We start from the raw sequence: 9726 nt of genomic DNA, 5'->3' as shown, positions 1-9726 counted from the left end.
TCTTATGTCTTTAAGATTGATTTTGGTGTTTCTATACTTCTGGTTTTGTGACAGCTTGGCTTATAATATATCAAACGTAATGTAATAGCTTTATCAAATTATAATTATATAAATAGTTATTTTTAAACTAAACAACAATTGATCTAACTATATAATAACAATAAATCTTTTATTTGCACTTGAAAATTTATAAAACCACTCTAGTTTTCAGGAAAGGGTATGCAACAGGAATCCATGAAGCCTTTAGCTATTTTTCTCTTTCATCGAAGATTGCCGCTTTTTATCAAGTGGGTCGCTTGCTTGTTCATCATTCCAATATGCTTTCAAAAGAGGCTTCTAAAAAAACATTTATTTTTAGTGTGTAATGTGTCTACATTATTATATAACGATAGTAGTACATAATTTCAATTGCACACCAACTCTAATAAACAGAACAATCCAAGTGATAAAAGTTGGAAAATTTTACAAATTAGGTATGTTCAGATAGTCAGTATCGTACGTTTCATATCTTTCACATTTTTATATTTAGTATTAACTTAGATTTTCTTCTTTGGGGAAGGCAGACAAATTTTTAGAGTCAAAAGTGTCCTTATACACGTAACAAATAACTATTTATTAAAATATACATTACATTTTCAACTACTTATTCGTTACATTAATGTTCACTTTATCTACAATACTAAAATGAATTTATTATAATAAGTATTAGCAAATATTGTTTCTTGTAACAAATAGAATAATAAATCGTTATTTGTAAAATATTTAATGAATAATAGTTGAAAAAGCTTTCTGTTATATTAAGTAAATTCAATAATAATTATTTCACAGGTTCGGCACATATCAAAATAAAATAGTAATTTTTTTTACTCTGCGATGGTGATTTAATAGATTTCCAAAGAAAAAAATATTTTTTTGTGCGGCGAAAGTAATAAAAAGTATTCAATTGATTGCGGTGCGGGACGAGGTCTGGACCGATTCGTGGCCCACGTGCAATACACATGAAAAATGGCCACTAAATCACGGCTACGGAACCCTCGGCTAGCGAAGGCGATTTCTTCTAACCAAACCCATATAAATATAAAGGTAGAACGTAACTAAGCAACTACATTACATGGCTAGTATTTTTACGCTCGATTGCTACGTTACTACTACTATTCATTTAATTTATCCGACTGCCGAAGAAAGGAGGCTATGTTTTTCAGATGTATGAAGGTATATTACGGATATGTAAGTGTGTATGTAGATGTAGATCTTTGGCACAATGTAAATAATAAACAGCTTGATGTAATTTTGTAAATGGGTTGTGACTTGATTCGTGTTGATTATGTGGGAGTGATATAGGCTGCAATATGGCAGACATAAACCACAATAAACTTAATTTTACGGTCAACTTTTCAACCGATTTCAAAAAAAAGGAGAAGAGTCTCAATTCGGGTGTATTTTTTTTTATATTTGTTATCTCATAACTCCGTCACTTATAAACCGATTTGGAGAAATCTGTTTTATCTAAATGGATATACTTTCTGGTAAGTCTCATAGAAGTTTTATCAAAATCAGTTTAGTAACTTAGTTTTTAAATCAAAATAATCGTTTTAATCAAAATAATTGATTTTTCACAGATTGAAGCCGGTTTTTGTGGAACACAATCATAAATTATTGTGACGTTGTTATGCCTACTCATTATATTTGTAAAATTTATTCCTTTTGGTATTTATGAATAATGTAGGTATTTTCTCATCCAATAATATTGATTTTCAGAATAATTAACTATCATATGTTATTAAACAAAATTCTTTTGTTTGCCAAGAAAAATATACGAGCATTAAGCGATTAATTTGAGAATCTCTTGAAGATCAATTAGCTCCGCGATAAAGATTTCACAGTAAGTGTGACACATTGTAAACACATTCGGAGAAATATACTTGGCATGATACCGAATAACGTAATAATTCGGTCATTTGTATGGGTGTATATGTGTGTTATGTGTCTTATGATATGAGTAAATCAGGCGAGGGTTCCAATCCTGAAAGGAACGATAAGTCGGACGCGGAAATGAAACGGCCGATGAAGATAAGTTGTTATTACTGTTAATGTTACCTTGCCCCGGGAGGGAACTTACATGAGGGTGCTTAACGTTCGTAAGTAGTAGGACAAGCAACAGGACATGTCACCAGCAGACAGGCGCATTGGCTTTGGTATCGGACTGTCGTCCTAAGATAATTTATTACATTATATGGCTAAACTTAGAACTTATGTGATTTATGATGTGCCGAACTTACATGACCAAGTATTGCTAACTAGCCTATACGAGGCCAGACTAGGAATTTCTATATAGTTACGAACTAGCAATTTAATACTTGCATTATTTCTGTCCGTATAAACAATATAGGAACATAAATGTAAGAGTCCTTATGAAACAATTTGGAGAAGTTTGGAGTTTATGGTTTTGGGTTTAATACGTATATATCAAAAGAATAAACATAGATGAATCTTTTGGGTTTATCAGGCATCGTAGAAATAAACACCACACTTATAGTATATAGTATTTTCTCTAGATTAGAAACTCTTTCAATATAAAATCAACAATATGTATATAGTAAATATTTAATACATTATTAAATATTTACTATATACATATTAAAATTACGAATAACAATTTGTCTGCTCCGTTTTAATCTGTTATAAACATTAAAATTATTAAATCAATTAAAATGAAAATTAATAGAAAGACAGTTTAAAGTAACAATTATTATTATGTGGGATAATGATGGTGTCCTTCTTAGATCTTAGATTTAGCATAGATTAAGCATTACTTGTTTTATATTTCGCTTATGTTAGAACCTAGAAGCCACCTTATGCTACTCCTACTAAAATAATTAATTTTAGTTGAAAACAACAATAACAAATTTATATAATAAATAAATAGCAATTCAGTAAATAAATAGTAAATGACGATTGTTTACGAATATAATAACAATGTAATGTGTTATCAAACCATTGGGTTCTTTACATTTTTAATGCACGTGATTATAAATTTTAAAGAGCTGTCAAAACAGCTCAGTGTTCTCTTATTACGAGGCATGATAACATTGGAAAAATGCCGCGCAAGAGCAGTGTACCAATGCAAATGAATGTTTTTATGTTTTCAGAGCGGTGCAGCCTGCCGGTTGCATTACAGTTGAACGAGAATTAAACCGTGCAGCTGAAAAGGTTTAAGATGAATGAGAACCGTGTGCGCTTACAATGCAACAACAGTTTAGAAACAACTTATTCCTGTAGAGCGCATGTAAACAGTCTGTACTTTATGTATACAGCACTATTTATAGTTAGGCGCCATGGTCCGTAATAAGAATCCTTTACGTCTGCATGAAATTATACAGAGAAAGCGAATAATAGATGCGATTTAAAACAAATCTATTTGCATAAAGATGATTTTAAATATCAATATTAGAAAATAAAAAGATTTGATAGTTAATGTAACAAGAGGACGTTTGTTAGTTTATGTCACTTCCTTTTTTGTCAACCCTATAATTGATACACTTCAATGTCCAGCCGTAAATGTTACGTCTGGAATTACGAATTTTCTCAGGAGTTCGTTATAGTTAGCTATAACATTACTAATTACTGATTAGGGAAAGAATACTCGAAAACTCCCACCGGATTTGTGCGAGAAATTGTAATTTATTTGTAGATATTTGAATATCTACATAATAATGATATATAACTGTAAATATTTAGAATGTATAAGTTTATCTGTCAATATACAGATGCAATAGAGAGGAGGGGTTCGACGCGCACCGTCTGAACAGGAAATGGCCCGCAGATGAGTTGCGACGTAACCCTTAAGCCTCTACCACACCGGCGCCATAAATTGTCGATATCTATTATCGCAATGCCTTATTGTTATATCAGCGTAATACCAATGTATATAATTATTATTTTCATCTAAATTGGGTTTAATAGAGCCTAATTTGTTTAAATTAAAAATCTCCTGTATAGAAAAGTCTATAAAATTATCATTTTTTTTTGTAACTTAACAAAAGTGTGTTTAGTGTGGAGGAGTGTTTACAATCACTAAATAGTTTTTTAAAAATCAAAGCTAGTACTTAATTTAGTAGTAATGTAGTGACATACTCATTTTTTATATAATTGATAAATAGTTGTATGGAAATCTGTGATTTTCAAAGCAAAAAGCATGATTTTATTCTGGTTGCAAAAAATAAAATATACATATCTATTATAGCGTTTTTAATTTACTTTGCACATTTTTATATATTTATACAGAGTTTCATCTTCGTTAATCTGCTAAAGAAGTGCGTTTTATTTATACAAGCTTCATTACAGTAGTTAAGTTTATTTAAAGAAAAAGTATTTTTTACACATGTAAGAAATCCGTAAAAATGTACATTTTGTATTTTGAATTTAATTATTTGCACCTAGAAGTATGATTATCAAATTTTTTAGCGACAATATCCATATACGTGCTAACCTTTAAAAAAAATTGGCTACCCTTTTATGGTCTGAGAGGTGAAACTAGTAAAAACTTTAAAACACATGTTTATGAATTTAGTAAAGAGACATAATTAGTAAATTTCAAGCATATCAGACAATTTTTTTCATTTTTATATTAATGTTTCTACTCAATTTATCCCATTTGGGGTCCAATTTCCAAAAACGTCGAAAAACGTATGTATTTATTTTTGCTGTGAAGCTTTAATATTAAATTTCATTGTTACCTAAAAATAAAAGAATCCCCATATAAACTTTCAAACCTATTTTATACTAATGTTTCTACCCCATTTCTCACGTTTGGGGTTGAATTTATAAAAAAATAATTATTTTTACTAAAAAGCTTCAATAGTAAATTTTATTCTTCTCACTTCAAAAATGATAGACTCTCCATATTAATGTTCAACAAATGTGAAAGTTTTTTCAGAATATTTGGATGTCTGTTACTTGATCGAGGTTCATCGGCTGAATACAATTTGTGAGTAAGAACAAAATCGCGGGTTGTTGCGTAGAAATGCGTATATTTATCGTGACATTATTAAAACAATATAAAAGAATTTACTTTTTGTACAGAATATACTACTAAAATATAACTATAAATTGATATTGCAAATTTAGAACTACCTTATTCCTAACGTATTTACCGTTAAAACACATAGGTGTGGTGGACTCTTTATTCTGAAAACATCAGATTTACCAACACTTATGGAAGTATGTACCTGCCATTGAATTTTACTAGCTATATATGTATTAATATGATAAACCAACAGTTATTCAAGTATGAACGCAGAATTTAACTCTATTTCAAAATAATAACTAATAATGATTACACTAATAAATGACTATATATCAGAAAATATATCTACACATATACACAATTAATAATGCATTTTAATACATGGAATATTGCGTCATTATTCCAATTCCCAATGGTACTTCTGTCCCATTCGTATTTCAACCGTGAAGCAGTTGTATTTGCATGGCTGTGTTTTGGTTTGAAGGGTGGGATATGGCGTGAATTTGCTGGGTACAGAGGAATAACATCTGAGTCCTCAGGAATGGCAACGCATGAGGGGTATCATGGGCGAAACAGTATACTCTGTTATCTTCATGGTACTGCTCATGTCTATAGGCGACGGTTATCACTTTCCATCAGGTGGGCCGTCAGCTTGTGTGCCAATCTATGTTGTATAAAAAAAAAATTCGAAAACAATTTTAGTAAAACTCTGTGATAGTTTGTAATTACGAGTACAACATCTATTACTGTGAACGATGACAAATTTTATGCTAATCATCTAAAAAAATTGATTGGAGAAAATTTTTAAATTATACGTATAAATGTACCTTATATAATTTAGAGAGAGATAGAAAGCAGTAAAAAATAGGTACACATACGTTCATTTATTTAAAAGTCTACGTAAAATGCTAGTTACATTATATTGTTTTTGTAGTTGCGGATAGCTGTTATTTTTAATATGTTTATAATTTTTTTTTCATTCAAACATACAGTTATATATTAAATGGAGAAAAATGATTTATCTAACTACGCGTGGTTGGACTCTAATGTTAGCACATAAGAATAATTAATGATTAGCGCTTATTAGATATGCTGATTATGTATTTCTCAAGCCGTACTTTGAGTTCATAGAAAATACTTTACGTAACACATTTTTAGACAATATGATAATTCTATAGCATGTAATAGTCATGGGCACCGTACTCTTCTTAGGAGTTCTTTTATTAACAACTATAGACATCTAGAAGTTAATTGGATAGAAGAATGTTGTTAGGTTTACTTGCAGTTTTTAAGAATTCTAGTATGATATCACATGACTAGCTAGTCAGCTGGTTTAATCATATAGTTAGAAATTCATATTATTTATCTGTAGCATGAGTAACTTAGAGACTTTTATAAGTAGGAGGTTTTCAATGCGTTCTTTTTTTTACGCGTTACGTAGTCAATTCTCAACCTTCATTGTTATTTCATAATGATTTTTTTAAAGTTAAGTTTATCATATACGTAATAAAAATAATAAAAAGCTGTGAACAATTTTTATTTAACCAATTAGTTTACGCTGGCTATTTATGCCCATCATGTTTATGGTTATTTAATACTAAGATGAATATGACTTGTTGTTTTAACTACAAAAATGATTTATGCGTATAATTTAACATATTTATGGTAATACACCTATTAAAGAGATCATTTCTCTTTGCGGAGTAAAAAAATGCTTGTAGGCGAATTATAAATTCAATACTTTCAATCAAACTTATCTAAAAAACACCTCGTCCTAGAATGGTGAGTTCGTTACAATTATCTCTGATTTTTGAGGAGTTCAAATATTTTTTTAAATTAAAACAGTATGAGGAACATCATTGTAGTAATTTATACTTCACAATAAAGCTCTTTACACAGTGCTTAAAACATATAAATGGCTAAATATGAATGTGTGCAGTTATATTCTAAAAACAAGAAGAACTTTGGTTATTGTACAGCGGACATCAAATAGATACTCGAATGTTATACTATCATATAATTTAGCAATTTTCTACGAGCGTTTAGCATTACAATAAAGTAACTTATTTGTAAGTATTTTGCATATGACATTGAGAATAATCGTACAGTATTCGTAAATACCATGAATTCGTGTATTAAAGATAAACGTTGCGTGTCCAATAAGATAGACGTTGGATATTATTTCCACGTTTATTAACTTAAACGTTCGAAGAGCGGCCGCGATGGCTAGCGGCTTTCTTGGAACTCGTGGGTTAGTAGGCTACTCTTCTTGAATACCGCTACCTGCCTCCCTCTTGCTAACCATAGCCTTATTCGTCGGCACAAAAAGGAAACAAAACAATAACGTGAACCTATTTTATTATTTTTACAAAACATGCTTTGTTCTTTTTGTACTGTTGAGTTTAGAATCATTGTCGTTTTGTTCGACACAAATACCCAAATGTATATTCAAGTAGTCACTTAACTTTTCCCCCATTTCTTTCGATATAGTGGGTGTACTTCACCTAACCCTCGAAGGCTTTCTTTATGATAAATGAATGGGGACGGGACAGTGACACAGACGCAGGTTGCACCCTCGGGTTTCGGTGCGCTGCGATAAAGACTCAATCACCTGCCCCTGACAGAGAGCGCCCACAGATTGGGTGCTAAGACCTTGCGAAAAATCTGTTTAAAAAATAAACATACATAATCTATTAAATACAGAAGGTGTGCGTGCGCTATTACGATAAGTCGAATCAGTTTCATAGATACCATCTTCCTTACCAATTTCCAAGTAAAAAAGTAAACCATAAAATACCTTTCACCGTAGATAATAAATATAAATGTTCAAGTCATTGAATGTGAGCATATCTATAGTTGTTGGGTATAAAGGACAATATTTAATTGGAGAATTTATCCTTTAAGAGCAAAGCTCAAAAGAGCCAGCTTGTCAAGTATCTTGGTCTGGACAGAATCGTAATCATGCCAGTGTAGGCGAAACTGACTCGCTTTTGATATAAATATTTAATTGAATATATAGCATCTATTTGTATCTGTTGTGTAATAATTTAATGACTGACTTAGTACATATTTATCTAAGTTCATAATTTTATTAATTTGGTTTGACCTTTGTAACATTATCGGCGCAATTTTAAAAAAGTCGATATTTTATGAGTATTGTTCGAATACGAATAGATAGCCCTTAGATATTTGTAAGTTAATCACAAGTGAAATGACAAGGTATTAATTGAAGTCATGGAAAAAATTTAGTGAATATTAAAAATTTTCTATGTTTTATTTTATAGCGAAATAACTCGCATTTTGCAAGAATGTAAATATTTTGGATACCACAATATGCAAGAGTAAGCGCGCGCACACGGGTGGTAGGCAGCGCGGCGGCGGTGGCGGAGGTGCGGGGCCTCATTCTAGCCATTCGGCCGGCGGCAGGCGCCCTTGCTTGCGGCTCACTCAGTCAGCGTCTGACTACGGAGGTACGAGTGTCGTTCCGTTTTAGACCTTACGACGACTGTTCGCTAACCTTGCAACAAACATCGCATCTTTCGCGATACAACGCTCGATTATACATTGTAAACTTATAAACTGTAATTCGATTATACGCCTTTTCATCTTATTTCATAAAACCGGCTCCGAACTTGACCTGTGATTGTTTGTCCGAACTGTCAGTGCGCGTGTTGTGCTTTATCGATAACATAACCTGTACGACTTCAAGGGCATAGAAGACCATTGGTAGTTTGTAGTGTTTGGATGCGGTGTTGCAGAGCTTTGCGAACGGATCTATTCTAGATGTTCTTGTAAATGTAAGTGGGCGTATTCGAAAGTTTGAAAATCGATCGGGTGACGTGCGTGCGTGGGATTGCGTTTACGTAATCTTTGTTTACCTTGGGAATATGCACTGTGTTGACTGCTTACTGTGATTCCTGTCGTTTGACTTATGCTACAACTCCTCTAATGAACTCGTGACACGGGTAAGTGGATTGTCTGTTATTTAAAAGATAATTTTAATTTAAGCGAATTATTGCTTTTGTAATAAAAATTATGTTATTTGTAGAGCCTGTAGATTATCTCATATTGCTTTTTATTGAACTGTGGGTAGTTGATATTAAATACCTATTTATTTATAAAAATATATTTAGATAAAACAGCAAAAATAACTGTTTCAACATGATTAGCTATCCATTAGTTAGTAGTTATTGTATTAACGGTATTGATTTATAATAACTTTATGGAATTTGAAGTCATAATCATTGTAATAAACATTTGCAATAGATACTTGGGTATAAATTTTTCAGAATTTTAGTAAGTTGAATCACAACTTATTAAAATTATGGAAATGTTTATATTATTTATGTTTTTTTTTTTTATTTTTACAATGATTATATATGAATAATAATACACTTATTATGTAAAAATAAATGTTAAGCAAATAAAGGTGCTTTATTATATAAAATGTTCCCATTATTGATTATCTACTACGTTACAGTGAAAGTAATTCGGCCTTTTTGGAATGATGGGAACCTTTCTATTGCGGCCTACACTTTGCCAATAAAATGGTTGTATTTATTACCAACGTGGGATGAAGAATACTTGTCTACTATGAAGAATTGAAGATATAATATCTTACCTATTGTAATGTCTACGTAATGTTTATCATATCAATTCATTTGTAGATTAAAACAGTCTTACTTAATAAGTTAATAATA

The 9726-nt window shown here is 31.1% G+C and overlaps 1 protein-coding gene and 1 long non-coding RNA gene across 4 annotated transcripts in view; both read left to right on the top strand.

The window, feature by feature from the left end:
• Positions 1–216: 216 nt before the first annotated feature.
• Positions 217–4204, top strand: LOC128199990 (uncharacterized). Of its 2 annotated transcripts, XR_008252475.1 has the most exons (5): positions 217–473; positions 829–1227; positions 1759–1882; positions 3150–3286; positions 3768–4204. It is a non-coding gene; the product is annotated as an uncharacterized LOC128199990 (long non-coding RNA). The 2 variants fall into 2 exon arrangements; XR_008252476.1 differs by having other exon boundaries at positions 3150–4204.
• A 4235-nt stretch (positions 4205–8439) lies between these two features.
• Positions 8440–9726, top strand: part of LOC113517105 (uncharacterized) — a 155633-nt gene continuing 154346 nt past the window's right edge. For both annotated transcript variants that reach the window (XM_026901670.3, XM_026901669.3), the window contains exon 1: positions 8440–8991. The gene's annotated coding sequence lies outside the window, so the exon portion shown is untranslated. The remainder of the gene's footprint in view (positions 8992–9726) is intronic.

This window comes from Galleria mellonella, unplaced genomic scaffold (assembly GCF_026898425.1).
Source record: "Galleria mellonella isolate WM207_F2 unplaced genomic scaffold, CSIRO_AGI_GalMel_v1 utg143, whole genome shotgun sequence".
Lineage (NCBI taxonomy): Eukaryota > Metazoa > Arthropoda > Insecta > Lepidoptera > Pyralidae > Galleria > Galleria mellonella.
This window is presented reverse-complemented; position numbering and strand designations above follow the sequence as displayed.